This window comes from Dipodomys merriami, unplaced genomic scaffold, assembly GCF_024711535.1.
Source record: "Dipodomys merriami isolate MVZ:Mamm:240054 unplaced genomic scaffold, mDipMer1.0.p SCAF_13, whole genome shotgun sequence".
NCBI lineage: Eukaryota > Metazoa > Chordata > Mammalia > Rodentia > Heteromyidae > Dipodomys > Dipodomys merriami.
In genome coordinates, this window is record NW_027202604.1 from 41173720 (window position 1) to 41193776 (window position 20057).

Consider the following 20057-nt stretch of genomic DNA (forward strand, 5'->3'; position numbering starts at 1 on the left):
TGTGTGTGTGTGTGTGTGTGCGTGTGCGCGTGTGCACGTGCACGCGTGTGTGCATGCACACACGGGTATTGTATTATGTTATACTTTTTCTCATACTAAGGTTTGAACTTAGGGCCCTGCATTTGCTAGACAGGTACGCTCTCTCTCTCTCTGTCTCTCTCTGTCTCTCTCTTTTGGTCATGGGGCTTGAACTTGGCCTGGGCACTGTCCCTGAGCTCTTCAGCTCAAGGAGCACTCTACCACTTAAGCCACAGCGCCACTTCAGGTTTTCTGGTGGTTTATTGGAGATAAGAGTCTCACAGGCTTTCCTGCCTGGGCTGGTTTTGAACTGTGATCCTCAGATCTCTGCCTCCTGAGTAGCTAAGATTATAGCCATGAACCACTGTCACCCAGCCTGAATCATGATTTTTATTTATATTAACTTTTGTTATAAAATTTATTTTAGTGGCCTATTCATATTTATTTTTATTATACCTCTATGATAAAATGTGGCTTCATACAGCCTTCAAAAATAGAAACAAAGTGTGAGAACATGGCTGTCCAAAGTGGTCTCTGTACCAGGACCAGAGCTGTGATGTGTGCCTGCTTATCCTGTCTCATGAGTCAGAGATTGCTATAGCTCAGTAGCCCCACATTCCTGGGTTCCTCTATGTGCCCTGTTGACAGCACCCAGCCTAGCTATAGTTGGCCTTGTGAATGTCTGGTTGCTATGCCTACTCACCTTGTATCCTTTCCACACCTGGCCCAAGAAAGTCACACAACAGAGCCGCAAAGAAAAGACAAATGGAATTTGGTTTAGAGAAAAAGAGGGCCATGATCTCTTGGTCTCTGCCTTTTAAGCTAGTCTTAATGTTTTAGATCATACTTTGTTGTTTTCTAAACTTTTGGCCCTTCTCATTTGACAAAACATTATAGATATTTTTTGTGTGTATATACCCGTAAAGGTTGACACCATCATTTAAAAAGTCTAACTAGTAGCTGAGCTCATACCTGTAATCTTGGCTACTTAAGAGGTTAGGATCTGAGGACTGCAGTTCAGAGCCAGCCCAGGCAGGAAAGTCTGTGAGATTCTTATCTCCAGTTACTCACCAAAAATCCAGAAGTAGAAGTGTAGCTCAAGTGGTAGAGTGCAAGCCTTGAGCGAAAAAGTTAAGTGATGGCACCTAAGCACTGAGTTCAAGCCCCAGTACCAACACACACAAAATGTCTGAATAGTATGTCGTATAGGTTGCATAATTTAAGCTTTTACCTATTGTAAAAATATATTTGTTTCTCCATCTTAGTGTTAAATACTGTGCCATATACTTGCATGCATATGTATATATATATATGTATGTGTGTATATATACATATATATCTCCTTTTATAATTTGCTTTAGATTAAATTTCTAAAATTAGCATTTGTTAGTTGAATTATATGCACATTTCCCATTGTGGTATACATTATCAGATTATATATTGTCTGAAATCTCTAAAAAAATTTAAGTCAGTGTACTGTTTCCTAAAGTTGCTACAACAAATACTACAAGTTAATGGCTTAAAGCAACCATAGATTGATTTACAGTTGTGAGAGCTGAGATCTGTAGTCTTGGTGTCAGCCAGGCCATGCTGTTTTAAAACCTGTGGGGAAGGGAGGTTGGCAACCATTTGCTCATTGCTCCTCACATGGCATTTTCAAAGAATGTGTATGTGTGTTTATGTGTATGTCCACATTTTCTTCTTTTTTTTTTTTTTGTAATTGTATGTGTATCCCATAATTTAGAAACTGCATGAATATAGCCGGGTATGGTGGCAAACACCTGCAATTGCATCATTAGAGAGTTGAGGGCCATGAGTTCAAGGCTAGCCTGGACTACAAAACCAGGCCCGGCCTTAACACATATTTGCTGTAATTTTTAGCTCCTGCTTATTTAATTGAAGTCACATAGAAATAAATGTAAATCTGCAAATACAGAGTAGGGTTCAATATGTACCATGTAAGCACCTTTGTTAACTAATGTTGTAAGATGAGTCATCCTAGAAGCCCATTTCCTTCTTTTTATAAGGGTGCAAACCATATTGGAATGGTATCTACCTTAATGATCTCATTTTAAGTTGATTACTTATGCAAGGAGCTTACCTCCAAATAAAGTCACATTCTGAAGTACTGAGAGTTAAGACTTCTACATGGGTTTTCAGGGGACATAGTTCAGCTCATAATAGATGGGAAGTAGCATGTTTGACTCCCCATGTTTAATCTGATAACATGGAGAGTAGCTTGGAGGGAAGGGGAGACTGGAGGTCAAGGAAACTGGGATACTGGCTGTCCTTTGGTTAGCGATAAGGGCCTGAGAAATGGCAGCAGAATTGAGGAGGAACAAATGATTAAAAAGATACCCAGCAAAAGAATTATAAAGCTCGGTGATCATAAGGATGTGAGAATTGAGGGTGTTCAGGCTGTCATTTATAAATGGCATTATGAACATAGCCATGTACTGGGGCTCCATCCCCAAGCCTAATTAAAATGAGAGTAAAGACACCAGTAGAGGAGGCTAAAGACAGCAAGGCGGTGATGGCTGGAATGGAGGTGGATGTCCAGTGGTAATTGCCTATGCTGACTAGACGGGCTGCAGTGCTGGGTCACTGAAGCAGCTGCATGTGTCTGAGCTGCACACAAAGAGCTCCCAAACCTGAGGATTAGGCATCTATACAAGTGGGGTGCAGGTGCAGTAAAAAACGGGCAGGATTGGGTTAACGTTATGTAAGAAGCAACCAGATACCTTCCCTGCCTGTGCAGGGTAACTGCACCTCTTTCTCCTGGCTATCACTGTTGAGGTTAAATGGGTGGGCTCTGACAGCATCAGAAGAAAGCAGCTCTGTGTGCAAAGCAAGGGATTCTACATTCTGTTTTAGGTTCTTTCTGGTCTGGTTTGTCTCCAAAAACACAGGCTGATCCCTTTATGAGAGGTTGAAAACCCAAGAGAAAAGGCCCATAAACAGTAAAAGGTAGAAAGGTAGAAGTTTTAGGAAAACTCTAGCAATTGGCAAGCCAGTCCTGGAGAGACAGGCTTTGCAATCAGTTACTGCCCCATTCTTAATGGGAGAAGGACTGTTGTATAACTTACTTACTCATGGCTAAAACACAACCATGATGAGTGGAAGACCAATACTTTTCAGTGTCTATAGTCCAAAACAGACTTGAAAAGAACATGGGAAATAAACAATGCACAGAAAAAGAAGAAAAATATTCTTAAGTTAAAAAGTCCTTAAATAAAAGCAAATATTGTATTAATGAAATAAGAACAGTTACTTTTAAAACACAAAGCTCTTACAATAAATGGAGTTATTCTGATTATAATATTCACATGTATGTAATACCATGGTGAAAACCCTTAGTATAATTAAAATATACTAAAAAAAAAAATGCCCAGAGAGTAAAACAGACTCTGTTGGGTGAGTACCAATGAGAGTGGGGAGGGTGAATGAGGGTGAATCTGATCAATATACTTTATCTACACATGTGAAAATAGACCAGTGTAACCTGTTGAAATCCTATGAAGGTAGAGAAGGAAGATGAGAAAGCATGTAGCGGGGTGAGTTTGATATGGGTGTACTATATGCATGTGTGGCAGTGTCACAGTGAAACCCCTTTGTATGTATGCCAATGAAGGATTTTAATTAAATTAAGAGCTCTTATATACATAAAACCAGAAGTGGAAAATGTATTATAAAGACTAGAAAGTAGAGTCGAGGGGCTGGGAAGGTGGCTCAGTGGTAGAGCGCTTGCTTGCCTTGCATACATAAGGCCCTGGGTTCAATTCCTCAGCACCACATAAGCAGAAAAAAAAAGCCGGAAGTGGTGCTGTGGCTCAAGTGGTAGAGCGCTAGCCTTGAGCTGAAGAGCTGAGGGACAACGCCCAGGCTCAGAGCTCAGGCCCTATGACCGGACCCCCCCCCAAAAAAAAAAAAAAGAAAGTAGAGTTGAGGCAGTCTAGAAATTATAAGTGATTTGCAAAAAGGGCACTATGAAAGGGACAATTCAAGAAGTCAAGCATCCAAACAGCAGCACTATCAGAAAGATAAAACTGAAAAGTTAATAATTTCAGAATATTTTCCAGAACTAAGGAAGAAGACCTTTCAGATTGAGAAGGTGTTTGTTCCTAGCCTTATAGCCATTCCAGAATATACCTTCATGAAACTGCAGACCACAAAGGATCAGAATTGATCCTAACAGTTTCTATGGAGAGAAGCATGTTATCTACATGTTACTCCAAAATGTAGTGGCTTAGACTAGGACTGGAAACGTTTAATAGTTTAGGCTTGTGGGCCAAATGGTCTTTTGTTGCAGCTACTCATCTCTGCTGTCCTAGTGCAACAGCTATTAGTACATGATAAGTGCTTGTGCCTACTCCAACCAAACAAAGCTATAGTCAGTCTGCTGACCCGTAACTGAGAACAGCAACATCTATATCTCACAATTGCTGTGGGCTTAGCTGGATCATTTGGTTCTGTGTCAATCAAGAGATTTCAGGCAGGGTGTCAGTTAGTGGTGTGATCATCTGGAAGTCTGATGGGTAGATCTGCTTCTGTATTCACTGAGGTGGTTGCTGGCAGATTTCAGGTCCTTGTGAAGGCCTCAATCCCTTGCCACTTGGATCTGTCTATCAGGCAGCTTATAATATGGCAGCTTGCTTTGTCACAGTGAGGATGAGAGCTTGTGGACAAGACAAAAGTTATCTTCTTTGGAAACCAGGTCTTGGAAGTCATATATCATTACTCTTACTCTATCCTGTTTTCAGAAATGAGATACTAGTCCGGCCCTCATTCGAGGGCAGGAAGAGGGATTGCCTTACAAGGATAGGAATATACCAATGATGGGTGATAACTGGAGCCATCTTAGAAAGCTGCATAACTCATGATGAAAAGAAGACAGGCTATGTACAGGAAGCTGTAAGATGATGAAGCAACCTTTTAAAAATTCCAGATGAGAGCAAAATTTAATTCTAGAGAAAACAAAGATTCTAGAAAGGAAGGCTGACTGTAGTACATTACTGCAGAGCTCAGCTGTTACTAACATTCCCTCAGTTGGACTGCAGGCACCAAACACTGAACTCTACAAGCTTTACAGGCAGTTGTAAGGGGCAGACATGTGTATAGAGGTGTGTATATGAAAGACACATCCTTGTCTTCCATGGTAGGAAGTCAGTATCCAGCCATTCTAGAAACATACAGGCACATAGAGACAGGTTAAATAATCCATTAGTCCTGGGCAGTAGGACCAAGAACTACAGTTTGTGTCAGTGGACTTGATGTCAATAAAAAACCATTATTTAGAGACGGGACCAAAAAAGTGATGTGGTATCCTGGCCTGAACAGAAAAAGAGCAACAGTAAAAATGCTGGCAAAATTGGTGTAGTCTCAATATGTGAACTCCAAATGGTCTTTGCAACTTTTTGTGTAAACCTGCAGTTGTTTGAAATCTGAAAATGAATTTAAAAGGCATAGAGATGAAGTTTCAGTGCTGATAAACTCTTAAGCTTTTGAATGGGTATAGGTATTAGCTGAACAACAGGACATAAGAACAGGTGGGCAGGAGCAAGAAGGGAGGGGCTGGCTCAGGTGCAGACGCTTCAGAGAAGCTTAGGCACGTCAGGTGTCTGTAGGCAAGATTTCAGGTTAGACAGAGTGCAAGGCACCAACCCCCAAGGGTCGGTGGTCAAGGAGAAGATGGTTGTGTCTACAGAATATGTATGAACTAAGAAGAGAACACAGTGATAACGGATAGGGGATGCCATTTTTGCTGTGTGGTCTTTATTCCTAATTACACAAGCACAGCTTCTTCTTTTGTGATTTGCTTTATTGTATTATTTTGTTTGTTTTGTTCTATGGACAATTAAACCTAAGGCCTTAGAATTGTTAGGCATGCACTCTTCCATTTGAACTATATTTCTGTGTGTGTGTGTGTGTGTGTGTGTGTGTGTGTGTGTGTACGCGTGCGTGCACGCGCACATGTGCACGCCTACACGCCAGTACTGGGACTTAAACTCAGGGCCTGCATGTTGTCCTGTACAAGGTTGGTGCTCTTCCAATTGCCCCACAGTCTCACTTCTGGCTTTTTTAGTGGTTAATTAAAGATAAGATAGGGACTTTTCTGCCCCCTACCTGGACTGGCTTGGAATCACAATCCTTAGATCTCAGCCTCTTAAGTAGCGAGGATTACCGGCATAGTTTTACTCTGCTTTTGAGACAAGTCTGTCAAGACTTGGCCTTGGCTGGCCTCAAACTCTTGATCTTTCTTCTTTTCCTTCCTGAGTAGCTGGGATTATAGGTTTGTAACACCACCCTTGATTTTCACTGCATTTTTAAAGACAAAGGTTTGAGTCACCCTGTGTCAAGCGAGCGTTTCAACAGCAGTCCCACCAGCATGCGCTGACTTCCCATCTTCATGTTAGGATGGTAATTCACATATTATTTCAAGCCTTTTCATAATTATTCTATCTGTTGTGGTGATCTGTGATCAGTAGTAATCTTAGGTGCTATGCTTCTAATTGAGTTGAGGCCCATCTGCATAAGTCAGCAAATCTAATGTATAAATGTGTACATATTTAGACTGCTCCACCAACCAGCTGCTCCCCTGTCTCTTCCTCTCTCCTTGGGTCTACCTATTTCCTCGGGCACAACAGAATTGAAATAAGGCCAGTTAGTAATACTACAGTAGCCTGTAACTGTTCTGATGTAAGAGAGGCTTGCAAGTTTCTCACTTAGATCAAAAGCTAGAAATGGTTAAGCTTATTGAAGAAGCGTATTCAGCATTGTAATGGCAGAATGGAAGAAGATCATTACCAGCTATTCAACAGATAAAGGATTAATATTAACATCCAGAACTCAGAAACTAAGCGGCAAAAGAACAAATAATCCAATTAATAAATGGGCAAGCAAACTAAACAGTTGTCAGAAGAAATACTAATAGCTGATAAATCCATGAAGTGTTCAGCATCCTTATCCACAAAGGATATGCAAATCCAAACCACTCTGAGTCCATCTCACCCCAGTCTGATTGGATCCATCCAGAAAACAACTACCAGAAATGCTCTTGAGGGTAGGGGTTGGTGGGAATGTAAGCTAGTACAACCTCAAAAAAACTAAACTTAGACCTCCTATGTGACCTTGCTAAACACCACTATTAGGTATGCATCCGAAGGAAAGTAAATCAGTATACAAGAAAGACACCTGTACATCTATGTTTACTATAGCACTGTTGACCATAGCCAAGATGGAATTAGCTGAGGTGCCTAACAACAAATGAATGGATAAAGGAAATGTAGTATATATAATCTATGTACTATTTCACAACTATATACCTGTGTACATAATTATATATGAATAGTCATAGATAATTACTCTAAGGGACTAGTTAGGAGGAAAAGGGGAAAAAAGAAAGATGGAGGGTAAATAACATGGGGATTCACTGCAACTGTCTATAAAAACAACATAACCTCAGTGAAAGTTGTTGATCAGTAGAGGGTAAGGGGAGGAGAAAGAAATAAGCTTTATTGGGTGGGATGGTTTACTAGTGAAGGGGTTGGGCTAAAGAGGGTAAAAGAGAATGACTATGGTTGAAGTAGATTGTCAGCAAGTATAAAAATAGAACATTGAAATATGTTGAAATTGCATTAGGAAGGGAGGAGGAAGGTAAGAGAGTAATGGAGGAAAGAGACTGAAGTACTTGTGTATCTGTGGAGATGTTGCAATGAAATTTCTCCCTCCTGTATAGCTACAATATGCTGATTAAAAAACCCCATGTTGGGCCCAAATCTAAATTGTTGCCCAAGTTGTGAGTGCAAGAGTAAGTTCTTGAGGAGATGAGAAAGTGAACCAGCCTTCTGCCAATATGGAGAAAATGCTGGTGATCTGGAAAGCAGATCGCCGCTGCTACAACGTTCTCTTAGGCCAAAGCCTAGTCTCGAGCCTCAAGCCCTGACTTTATGCTTCTGTGAAATCTGAGAGAAGTGAGGAAGCTACTAAAGACAAGTTTGAAGCCAGCAGAGGCTTAAGGAAAGGAGGGGCTGGCATGGAGCCTGCAGCCGAGCCACCATCTAGACTCAAGGTGTGGTGGAGGTCCCTGGTGAAGGGTGAACTTTCATTGCTAGAGAAGAAAAATCAGTCCTTGGCTTCAAAGACCTAACGGACAGGCTCCTCTTCTTAGGGGTTAACATGGCTAGTGACTTTAAGGTGAGGCCAGGGCTCATTTAACATTCTGAAAATCCTAAGACCCTTAAGAATTACATGAAATCTACTCTGCTTGTACACTACGAATGGAGCAACAAAGTCTGGGTGACAGCACATCTGTTTATAACATGGTTTACTGAGTATTTTAAGTCCATTGTTGAGACCTACTACACAGAAAAAAAAGATACCTTTCAAAATATATCTCCTCATTGACAATGCACCTGATTACCCAAGAACTCTGATGGAGAAGTGTAATGAGATAAATATTCATGCCTGTTTACCTAGCATCAGTTTTGCAGTCCATGGATTAAGGAGTAATTTTGACTCTAAAGTCTCATTGTTTAAGAAATACATTTCATAAGACTATTGTTGTCATACATAGTGATTCCTCTGATGGATCTGAGCAAGGTAAATTGAGAGCCTGGAAAAGGGTTACCATTCTCAGTGGCACTAAGAACATTCATGATTCAGGGGAGGCAATCAGAATTAACAGTAGTAGCAATTTAGAAGCCTGTGGACAGTAGCAAAGGAGGTTGTAGATAGGAGAGTCAAAGTCTAAGGCTGACCCTGGGTAAGAATTAGCTAAATTAACCTTAAAAAAAAGCTATTATCAGCTGAAGAGCTGAGGGACAGCACCCAGGCCCAGAGTTCAGGCCCCATATCCAGCAAAAAAAAAAAAAAAAAAAAAAAGCTACAATCACTTATAAAAACAGTTTGGAGGAAGTTGATTTTATGCTTTATTCTGGATTTCTTAGAGGGGTGTGAAACTTCACTGGAGGAAGTAACTGCAGATGTGACAGAAATAAAAAGAAAACTAGAATTCAAAGTGGAGGCCAAAGATGGGGCTGAATTGCTGTAATATCCTGATAGAACTTCAGCAGATGAGAGTTGCTTCTCATAAAGGAGAGAAAAAGTGGTCTCTTGAGATGAAATCTACTCCTGGTAAAGATGCTGTGATCATTGTTGAAACAACAAAGGATTCAGAATGTTACAGAAACTTAGTTAATGAAACAGACAAGGTTTGAGAGGATTGACTCATTTTACCGTACAACATCATCTGCTACAGAGCTATGTCATAAAAAGAAGAGTCCATCTGTGTTCACAGCTTCATCATTGTCTTGTTCTAAGACATTGCCACAGATACCCCCAACCTTCACCTACCCATGACTACCTCATCTGTCAGCAAACTTCAACATAGAGGCAAGGCCCTCTATCAGCAACATCTGATGGCTGAGATGACCATTAGCATTTTTTTAGCCTTTGGCTTTTAATTGTGTATATTGTTTTAATTATGTATATTGTTTTTGTGTGTGTGCTGATCCTGAGGCTTGAACTCAGGCCCAGGCACTGAAGGACATTGTCCTTTAGCTTTTTTGTTCAAAGCTGGCATTCTACCACTTGAGCCACACCTTTACTTCTGGCTTTTTAGTGCTTATTTGGAGGTAAGAGTCCCATGGAATTTTCTGCCTGGGCTGGCTTTGATCTACAGGCCTTAGATCTCAGCCTCCTGAGCAGTTAGGATTACAGGTGTGCCTGGCACATGGCAACATTTTCTTGTTTTTGTGTTTTAAGTGTTGGCAGTAATTCTTTTTTTTTTTATTTTTTTTATTTTTTTTTTATTTTTGGGTCTGGTTGTGGAGCCTGAACTCTGGGCCTGGGCTCTGTCCCTCAGCTCTTCAGCTCAAGGCTAGCGCTCTACCACTTGAGCCACAGCGCCACTTCTGGCTTTTTTCTTTTTGCTTTATGTGGTGCTGAGGAATTGAACCCAGGGCCTTAGGAATGCAAGGCCAGCACTCTACCACTGAGCCACCTTCCCAGCCCTCTTTTTTGTTTTTGTCTAACAAAATAGAACATGTGTGTTGAAAAACTGTGGTTTATAGACCACTTCATTGTTATCTCTAATTCATTCCTGTCAGTATGGTCACTTTTCCATTTTGCTTGTCTCAAACTCCTCTCTCTCCTCCCTCCCTCCCTCCCTCCCTCCCTTCCTTCCTTCCTTCCTTCCTTCCCCCCTCTCCCCTTTTCCTCCTCTTTCTTCTTTCCCTCCTTCCTTCCTTCCCTCCCTCCCTCCCCCTCCCCCTCTCTCTTTCTCTTTCTTTCTTTCTTTCTTTCTTTCTTTCTTTCTTTCTTTCTTTCTTTCTTTCTTTCTTTCTTTCTCTCTCTCTCTCTCTCTCTCTCTCTCTCTCTCTTTCTTTCTTTCTTTCTTTCTTTCTTTCTTTCTTTCTTTCTTTCTTTCTTTCTTTCCTCTCTTCCTCTCTCTTTATCTCTTTCAGCCTGAGCCCCCCTCCCCTTTTCCTCCTCTTTCTTCTTCTTTCCCTCCCTCCCTCCCTCCCTCCCTCCCTCCCTCCCTCCCTCCCCCCTCTTTCTTTCTTTCTTCTTTCTTTCTTTCTTTCTTTCTTTCTTTCTTTCTTTCTTTCTTTCTTTCTTTCTTTCTTTCTTTCTTTCTTTCTTTCTTTCTTTCTTTCTTCTTTCCTTTCTTTCTTTCCTTTCTTTCTTTCTTTCCTTTCTTTCTTTCCTTTCTTTCTTTCTTTCCTCTCTTCCTCTCTTCCTCTCTCTCTTTCGGCTTGAACTCAGAGCCTAGGCACTGTCCCTGAACTTTTCCCTCAAGGCTAATGCTCTACTACTTTGAACCACAGCACTGCTTCCAGTTTTCTGGTGGTTAATTGGAGATAAGAGTTTCATGGACTTTCCTGCCCAAGCTGGTTTCAAATCGCAGTCCTTAGATCTCAGCCTCCTGAGTAGCTAGGATTACAGATGTGAGCCACGAGCACCTTCTCCAAACTCTTCTCTGTAAATTTACTCTACTTGACTCCAGTAGCCTGGTCACAAGGTTTTAGATGAAACTGTTAACAAATTTGAGTGGAGGACATATTGTTTATTAAATTTCCAAGCTCCAGAGATTTAGTTTGCTGATATAAGCTGAATGGAATTTTTGCTTAAAGGAACTTTGTCTCATGGTTGTCCCTTATCTTTGATGATAATGTCATGAGGGCGTGAGAGGCCATGTGGTACTAAGACCTATGGACCTATTGAGCCTAGAACGCTAAAACTGGCAGAACTGTCACACTGTGATGTGGAAATCTTGCTTTTCAAGTGTGTGAAAGTGAATTTTGTTATTTTATTTCTACCTTCATCTTACTAGTAGAAGTAGAGGATGTTTTAGTATTGTATAACTCTTAGTTATGATGACTTTTAGTATTAGAAGAGAAAAACTCAAAGCCAGTAATGGTTTTATGGATCTATAGTTTTCTAGTCTTGAATCTGCAAGGTTTTTTTTTTTTTTTTTTTTAAGAAGTACAAGCATTGCATGATACTCAAAATATGTTGGAAATGATCTGTACAACTTGAGGGGGAAAATTGGGAGAGAGGGAGGAAATGAGGGAAGGGGTAGTAAGTTAGTCAAGAAATGTAATCACTACTTATGTAATTGTAACCTCTCTGTACATCACCTTGACAATAAAATTTAAAAATAAAAAACCTTATAAATTAAAAAAAACAAATACAAGCATTGCTGTGAGTTTTTTCCCAGTTACAGTATCTTATCAGTCCTCCATGAAGCCTTGTATATACTAGTTTTCCTAGACCATGTTTGGCCACATTCTTGGGTCCCCAACATACAATTTTGGAAGCATGGATCCAGTTTGCTTCTCTCCTTTTCTTTCTGTGGCCTGGTCAGACTGTGTCATCCACATATGTCTTTAAATTTGGAGAAGAGATGGATTATAAGAAATTTTCACATGATCAGTGATCAACTTTGTATTAAAGATTGGCAAGATGATCAGTTTGGCTTCTAACCTTGAAGAAAAGGTTTCCTATTTACACTTTGAGTTGCATTTCAGTTCTTATGATGTTACTTTTTTGGAAGACTTTAGTCTTTTCCCTATTAATTGACACCTTGGAATTTTTATATGTATCTGTAAATATATCAGTACATTTTATCTCTCAGGACTGGTGAGCATGGCTCAAGTAGTAGAGCACATGCTTAGTATATTTTCTCTCCTTATCCTGTAGTTTCTTGTTGGAAGGGCTGGTGTGTGTGGCTTATTTTCCTCCAGGAATTTTAGGCTGTCTTTGAAGCTGTTATGATTCTATATTCCCAATCTTGTTTCTGTATTATAAATCTGATTAAGTTTATAAAAATGGAAGTATGTAGGTAGGAGTCTTTTTTTAGGAACTCAGCATGGTGTGATGGACTAGGGTAAACTTTAGAATCAGAAATTTAAATACTTTGTGTGAAATTTCTTTTTTTTCCTGTACCCAGTTATGTTAGATTTATAAAATTTATCTTGCAAATCACTCACAATATTAAGTAGGATGCAAGACGAATGTACATAGTACAATCTCAGTTTTGCTTAAAAACACAGTTTACGTATACAGACACTCAGAGCGAGAACGAACAAAACACTGTAATAGTAGTATTTAGAATCTACAAAATTGGAGTTTCCAGTTGGGGTATTGATCAGTTTTATCAAAAGTTTCCCTGTATTTTCTAAATATTCTATAACTAACTTGTAGTATAATAGGAAAAAAATGCAATCTTAAAAGTGACAGGAAAATGTTATTTGAAAAAAAAATACCTCAGATAATTCCAAAGGAGACTTTAAGACAAACATTTACACTTACTCATTTTCTTCTTCATGGACAAAAGAAAGGAGGCTACTGATTTTGATTTGCTTTTGTGAGAATTCTTTTTAACTGAGTCCTGCGTATTTACTTCATTTTCATTTGTTTTCTTCTTTTTTGAGCTTGCTGTTAAACCTGAGTATTTTTTGCGTGCAGTGCGCTTCTCTGGTTTTCTTTTCTTTTCTTTTTTTTTGCTGTAGGAATCTTTTTTTATTTATTGTTATTATTTTTATTGTGAAAATACTGTAGAGAGGGGTTACAATTACATGGGCAAGGTAATGAGTACATTTCCTATCAAGCATTGCAGCCTCCTCCTTTGTTTCCCCTTCCCATCCCTTCCTGTCCTCCCCCTGCTTCTCTGGTTTTCGATACATGATTCTCCCATCAGCTGGAGCTGGTTCTTCATCGGCGTTGGCAGCCTTCTGCTTTAATTTTGATGACTTCTTCAGCAGTCAGGTCTCCCTTTTTCAAAACCATCACTTGGGGCTGTTCGTCATCTTTGTCACTGTGCTCACCATCTTCGTCTGGGATCTGCGGCTGGATTCTCTTGGTTTCCACGGTGGGCCCTTCCTTGTAGCCCACCCACTCCTTGAAGTGGGACAGGAACGCAGGTTCCGCTGGCTGCACATAAGATACTTGGTTCCGCTTGCTCACGGGGCAGTGGTGACTGGAGTTTTTCTTGTGTGAAATTTCTTACAGAAGACAATACGTCAATAAGTCTTGAAAATTTTAAACTTTTTAAAATACTAGTATTGGGACTTGAACTCAGGGCTTCACACTTTTGCTTGACTTTTTCACTAAAGGCTGGTGCTTTACCAGTTGAGCTCCACCTCCAGCTTTTTGCTGATTAAGGGGTGATAAGAGTCTCTTAGATTTTTCTACCTAGGATGGCTTCAAATTGCAATCCTCAGATCTCAGTCTCCCGAGTAGCTAGGCATATAGGTGAGCCACTGTCACCTGGCTTGAATTCTTCCAACTTCTGAGCTCAGCACTCCATTTGCCTTTTATTGGCCACATGCCCTTGGCTAAGTCATGCCCCTTCAGAAGTCCTGGCTTTCTCATCTCCTGAAAGGGAGGGTGTCCCTACCTTGATGGTCACACCAGATAACTGTTAAGGGTCAAACTCAAAATTGTCATAAGCTACGTAACTGTCATTATTTTAACATACTTCTTAAACCTTGATGGTTTAAGAAGACATGAGATAGACATATGAGGAATATAAGTGGTCACCTTTCTTTTCTGAATTTTCCTAACGTGACTATCTCTACACTGTAATCCCGAGTGAGAGAAAAGGCTGGAGGAAACATGCAGTCCTGAATACCTACTAAGCCACTGCTGAGTGCATTTCCTTACCCTTAGCTCCAGGAATCATCATGTACCCTTTGAAAAGAAAGAAAGCTTTATTTGAGACATGAAGAACCAGGCCCTCTCCACCACTAATGAGTAGAAGGCTAAGCGCTGACCTGTGACTCATTGATGGGAGCTCACATACAGAAACCCACACTCTATCAGCTGGATGGCCTGAGTTACTGAGCTTTTCTGCTTTGGTTCTTGGTAGTAGTAGAAGGTCCGTGTCCGTGTACCAGCCCTAGAAACATGAAGTGGCCCTAAGTGGAGTACAGGCAGTTGTTGGCTTCAAAGCATCACTCATGGTGAGTTGAGGGATCTACTAGGAAGCCATAAGGTCCAGATCTTAGTTCTCTTCCCAATGGGAGAATAATCTGTAGAACAGTCCAAGTCTAGCTCAATCATGACTCTGGCATCTGTTTTGAATCTAGCATTAGATATAGCTAATTTGGTAGTAATTAGTGTACAAATAATATTGAATTGTGGTTTGATTTTATGTTTCTGATTGAAGTACATTGTACTGAAACATGTGACAAGAAAGAGGTCTGAGCAGAAAAGATGTCTCTAAAGAAAAAGGAAAGGGGCTGGAGGTAGCTATGTCACCACCTCTTTGCCTCCTTAAGGGAATTCATCTCTGAAGAACAGGCAGAAAGTCCTTTATGAATCTATTCCAGACCCCAGGAGACTTAGTTTTTACTTTTTTTGTTTTTGTTGGTTGTGGGGCCTGAACTCTGGGCCTGGGCACTGTCCCTCAGCTTTTCAGCTCAGGCTGGTACTCTACCACTTGAACAGTACCACTTCAGGTTTTTTCTACTTAGGTGGTGCTGAGGAATCGAACCCAGGGCCTCATGCATGCGAGGCCACTGAGCCACTTTCCCAGCCCCGAGACTTAGTTTTTTTTTTTTTTTTGGGTCCGGTTGTGGGGCCTGAACTCTGGGCCTGGGCGCTGTCCCTCAGCTCTTCAGCTCAAGGCTAGCGCTCTACCACTATGAGCCACACCGCCACTTCCGGCTTTTTTCTTTTTGCTTATGTGGTGCTGAGGAATCGAACCCAGGGCCTCGAGCATGCAAGGCAAGCGCTCTACCACTGAGCCACCTTCCCAGCCCGAGACTTAGTTTTGAAGAAACATGGGAATAAGTTTGTATCATAAGCCCTTCATATTGTAGGGCTATGTTTCCTGTAAATCTCTGTTAATTATTTCTTACCTGATCCTTAAATGTTGGTACTCCCTTAGAGATGTAACCCCTATTATAGACTCTCTAGGTAATTTCCTCTTTTCCCAGGGTTCTGGCCATTTTCAGACTTTAATTCTGCAACTCTGTGACACTATGGCATGTATAGGGGAGAGTTTGTCCTATCTTCCCATTCATCTATCTACCTCTCTGTGTAGGCTGGAAATTTGTGAACATCCAGCCTCTTTCTCCCTGGTTCAGTTCCCAGTCTACCTCCCTGAACCCGTGTGTCTTCTCTTAAATCACCCTGCTTCTCAGCCTATTCTTCTGGTCCAGCCCCTTGCTGTGACTCCTGTGCACTCTAGGTCCCTAACTGATCTGTCACTAATCCTTGTTTCCTTCCACCTGGCTCCAAATTATCCATCCGTAGCACATATCTGATTATGTTAATCCTTTGCTCAAAAGCATGCAGTGGCTGTCCTTTGTTTCTGTCCTCAAGTCCTCAGCTTCATATCTGGTCATGCAGGTACATAGCTGTGCCTCTGCTGCTCTTGGCCAGCTTTTCCCTCAGGAAGAAACTTGCCTGCCCGTGGAAGGTACAGAGAACCATTGCACTATCTGCAGAAAAATCTGTTGTTCCTTCCCTCTGTGCTTTGTTTAGAATGGGCCTCTGCTTAAAAGGTGCTTTCCTGGTCTTCTGCCATGGATAGAGGTCTGTTGACATCAAGCACAAAAGCCACTCCCACTGTCGCAGTACACTTCTCTCTGCTTCTCTGTTGTCTGCCTGCTCCTTCATGTCTTCATATTCCTCCTGTTTTCCACCTCTAAGTCAGGGTTCCTGGAGTACTTGTGTATCCATGCTTGCCTCTAGCCCATATCCTAGAGGCACGTGAACAGGAAAATACTGTTGTTTCTAATTTCTTCATCATCAGTGCAAATTGGTGCTTGAAAAGAATTATTGGGGGAATAGGAAGAGAGACAGATACAAAGCCAGCTTGATGCTTTCTTGTTGATGGAGTCAAGTTATCTGTGATTAACCCTTACCAAGCGGCCCATAGCTAAGTGGCTGTAGGGACCCAGGAGCCATTGTTTGGCTCTGTTGTGGTGTGATGAACTTGCTTAGTGTGTACTTCTGCAGCCAAGCAGCTGTAGTTGATAGGAAAGCTGTCTCCCTTAGGAAGGAGCTAACATTCAGAGTCCCAGGACTTCCTCAGATGTGTCTAAACTCCAGGGATTGCTACTTGAAAGCCCACTAGAGACCTGGGACAGAGGAGGCTCCCAGACTTGTTCTTGAGCACTTTCTTCTGAATAGATTTACCTACCGTAGTCAAAGCAGGCATGAACTCTCGACTTCAAATGAATTATTCAAGAGAAAGTGAGAAGACTTTAGTGCCTTAAACATTTACTTCTTTTCTTTCTGACCTGTGAGCTCAGGGCCCCAGCACCTCTGAAAAATGGCCTTCCATGTCTGTGTTCATGACTGGAAAGCCAGAAGGCAGCAGAGTCCTACAGAAAGAAGTGCAGTTTGGTTGTTTTCTCTTTACAATCGAGTATGTTGGGGTTTTGCCAGATAGATTTTCCTTTTGCTTTTTTTTTTTTTTTTTAAATGAAAAGCTTTCCTGGCAGATGTCGGAAAGCCACTTCTAGGGCATTGATAGTTCCCAAAAAAAGACCCTGATTCCCTCTCTCTTGCTGCCAGCTGACTGTGCATTTCCCTGCCCCACATCTGTGCTGTCACCCACAAAAGGCTGAGTCTGTAAGAGCCTGCTTTGGTGAGGCCTGGCCTTTGCCCGCAGGCCTCCCTAGCACAACTCTGTCCTCAGGGGGTAGTGTAGCAGGCCACTCAGCTGCTGTTGCCCTTGATAGTTCATAATCTTGTTTTCATTCTCTGCTGAACCGAACCCAGTCCCTGCTGTCTAGGTGGCATTTAAGGCCCTTAGAGACCTGGCTGAATCTGAACCTTCCTTTCTGCCTTGTGACCCTTTGACTTCCTTTTTCCCTCCTTTGCCCTGTGCTGGTGTCTGTGTCAACCCGGAGTGTCTTCTTCTCACAACACACTTCTCACTCCCTTTTAGAAATGCAGCTGGTCTCTCAGGTCCAAGTTATCTAAGAAATGCAGATTGTGCTGAGCACCAGCACCAAGGCCTGAGTTTGATCTTGATTTGGCCGCTGCCCAGCTCTGCCCCTGCAGCCTCGTGAGGATAGACGGAATGACCAGTAGAGCAAAAGATGGTGACTGTGTCCTCTATTTTTAGGTGACTTTTTAGATGGCTCTTCACTCATGGGATGGGAAACATATTTCCTCCTCTCGAGGTTTATACTTTGGGTAGCCCCAAAGGTGGAAATCAGCATTTTCTGCCATTATTATAATTATTTGCGATGACCTCCTCTTCTTCCTTAAACAGGTGCTTTGGTGGTATTTGACTTTTTGTCTTCCATGAAAATCAACCCAGTCTCTTTGCCAGGCCCTTGTTCCATAAGCACTTGCAGGGTAGGGAGCATTTAGCTGTTCTCAGTGCATCTCCCAAAGGTGACGAGATCTCCTTGGAGACAGCCAGCCTGCTTCTCTGCCTTTCATTATGTTTATTACCTGTACTGATTTTGACTTGGTATTAAAATGTATTTTTAAGAGAAAAATAAGTGAAGGCCTATGAAGTGATAGCCTATCTCCATGGGCCCCAGTGTTCTCTAATACCAGTCACCATGGCAACACGGTGGCCTTCACCTTTCACCAGTTAGAAGATGAGCTCTTCTGCCTACAGAAGCTGAGCGGATTGGCCATTGCCATTCAGAGCTCCATGTAGTGAGTCTCTTCCTGAAACACGGTGGGCCTCATTACCAAAGACCTTTCTTCAGATAGAGATCATCAGATGGCAGCTGTAGCCCTTTGCATCTCCTTACTGCCTCATTCCCTTCTCTGTGAAAACTTTGGTCTCTCCTGAATCAGGCCTCAAGGCATGGCCTACAGTCTAAATCTGGCTGGAGATGTGCAGCTGCCTATAGAATGGTGGTCTATATGCTTGCTGCCCACAAGGTGCCAGGGAGACGCGTGTAGGTGATTTCTAAGATGTTTCACAGACCAGCCTGAAGCAGTACTGTGATGCCAGGCAGTCCTGCTGTGCCTCTTAGCAGACTTCATGTCCACTGGCAGTTATCCTTCCGCAAGGTGCCTGTCCCTTGAGCTCCTACCACATCATGCTGGAGTAGAAAGGCAGGATTTGAAGCTCTTGGTTTCTAGTTCTTTCTCTAGATTTTTTTTTTTAACAGAATGCCTTGAGATCAAGTACAAGCACAATAGATCTGAATTCTTACAGCCACCTAGGAGTGGCTGCTCTGTTAGCCCTTCAGTTTATCAGTTTATTAAGTATTGGCCAGAACTTACTCCGCAACAGCTTGACCACCTTCCTTGCCCACTGTCTGCTGTTAGTGTGGAAATAAACTTGAATTTAAGTCCCAGCTCTCTCTCTCTCTCTCTCTCTCTCTCTCTCTCTCTCTCTCTCTCTCTCTCTCTCTCTCCTTCCCTCCCTCCCTCTCCCCTTTTCTCCTTCTCCCTCCTCTTTCCTTCCCCCCATTCTTCCTCCCTCTCTCCTCTTTTCTGTCTCTTTTTGTGAATGCTTACGCTGAGAAGTGAAGTCAGGGCTTCATGCTTGCTAGGCAGGAGTTCTACCAGTTGTGTCATACTTCTAGCCCTTTTGGCTCCCACCAACCTGGACCATGATCCTCCTGTTTATAGTTACGGTTGTGCCTGAGATAATAGGCAGGAACTACCTGCCCAGCCTTGTCTGTTGCCTGGACTGACCTCCCAGTCTTAGTCTCCTGCAAAGTTAAGATCGTTATACACTACCATGTCCAGCTATTGGTTGAGATGAGAGTTTGATGAACTTTTCTGTGCCTAGGTCAACCTCAGTCTTCAATCCGTCTTACCTCTGCATTCCAAGCACCTAGAATTATAGGCATGAATTGCTAGCATCCAGTTTCACTGAATATTATTGATGTGGTGGCTACAGCAGCTTGAAGGAACTGTCCAGCTCACACCAAGCCCCTAGAAAAAAATAACTCATGTCTTCATCCATCTTTCCAGGAAATGCTCCTAGAGGCATTTATTTCTTATCTGCTTGTGCCCCCCTGGCCACAATGGCTGTTCAGGGTATTTTTTAAAATATGCATTTAGTTGAGGTGTAACCAACATATAAATCTGAAGTAATAGCTTAATACATAGGTCTAGTTACCTAGATCAGTATTTAGCTAGCGTCATGTAAGGGTCCCCTCCTAATGAGTACTCCCCAAACGTAGCGACTCATTGGACTTCTATCACCACCAATTGTTTTGCCTACTCTTACGTGTTATATAAATGGACATTGTACAATATGATTTTCTGTATATATATATTGTTTATCTGGTCTACATAATGAATATTTAGATTGTTCCTAGTTTGGGGCTATTATAAATGATGTTGCTGTGGATATTTTTACATATGACTTTTGATGAACATAATATATAATTATATGTAATTTCTATTATATAATGACTTATATTTGTTTAGGCTTTCCCAGTAATGTTTTATTTACTTTTCTGAAGTGATCTTTTTTGGTAAATACACTCCTACACATTTTATTTTTGCTAATGAAAATGCTATTCCTTTTTCCTTTAGTTTTTGTTTATTGTTGGCAGATAGAAATAAAATTGATTTTTATTTTGTGACTTCTT

The 20057-nt window shown here is 41.5% G+C and overlaps 1 protein-coding gene and 1 pseudogene across 3 annotated transcripts in view; one reads left to right on the forward strand and one right to left on the reverse strand.

Annotated features, from left to right (window-relative positions):
• The window catches only part of LOC138824864 (MICOS complex subunit Mic25-like), a 223714-nt gene that overhangs the window by 76926 nt on the left and 126731 nt on the right, over positions 1 to 20057 (forward strand). The window lies entirely within an intron of this gene.
• LOC138824585 (uncharacterized protein KIAA1143 homolog pseudogene) lies at positions 12828 to 14206 on the reverse strand (annotated as a pseudogene).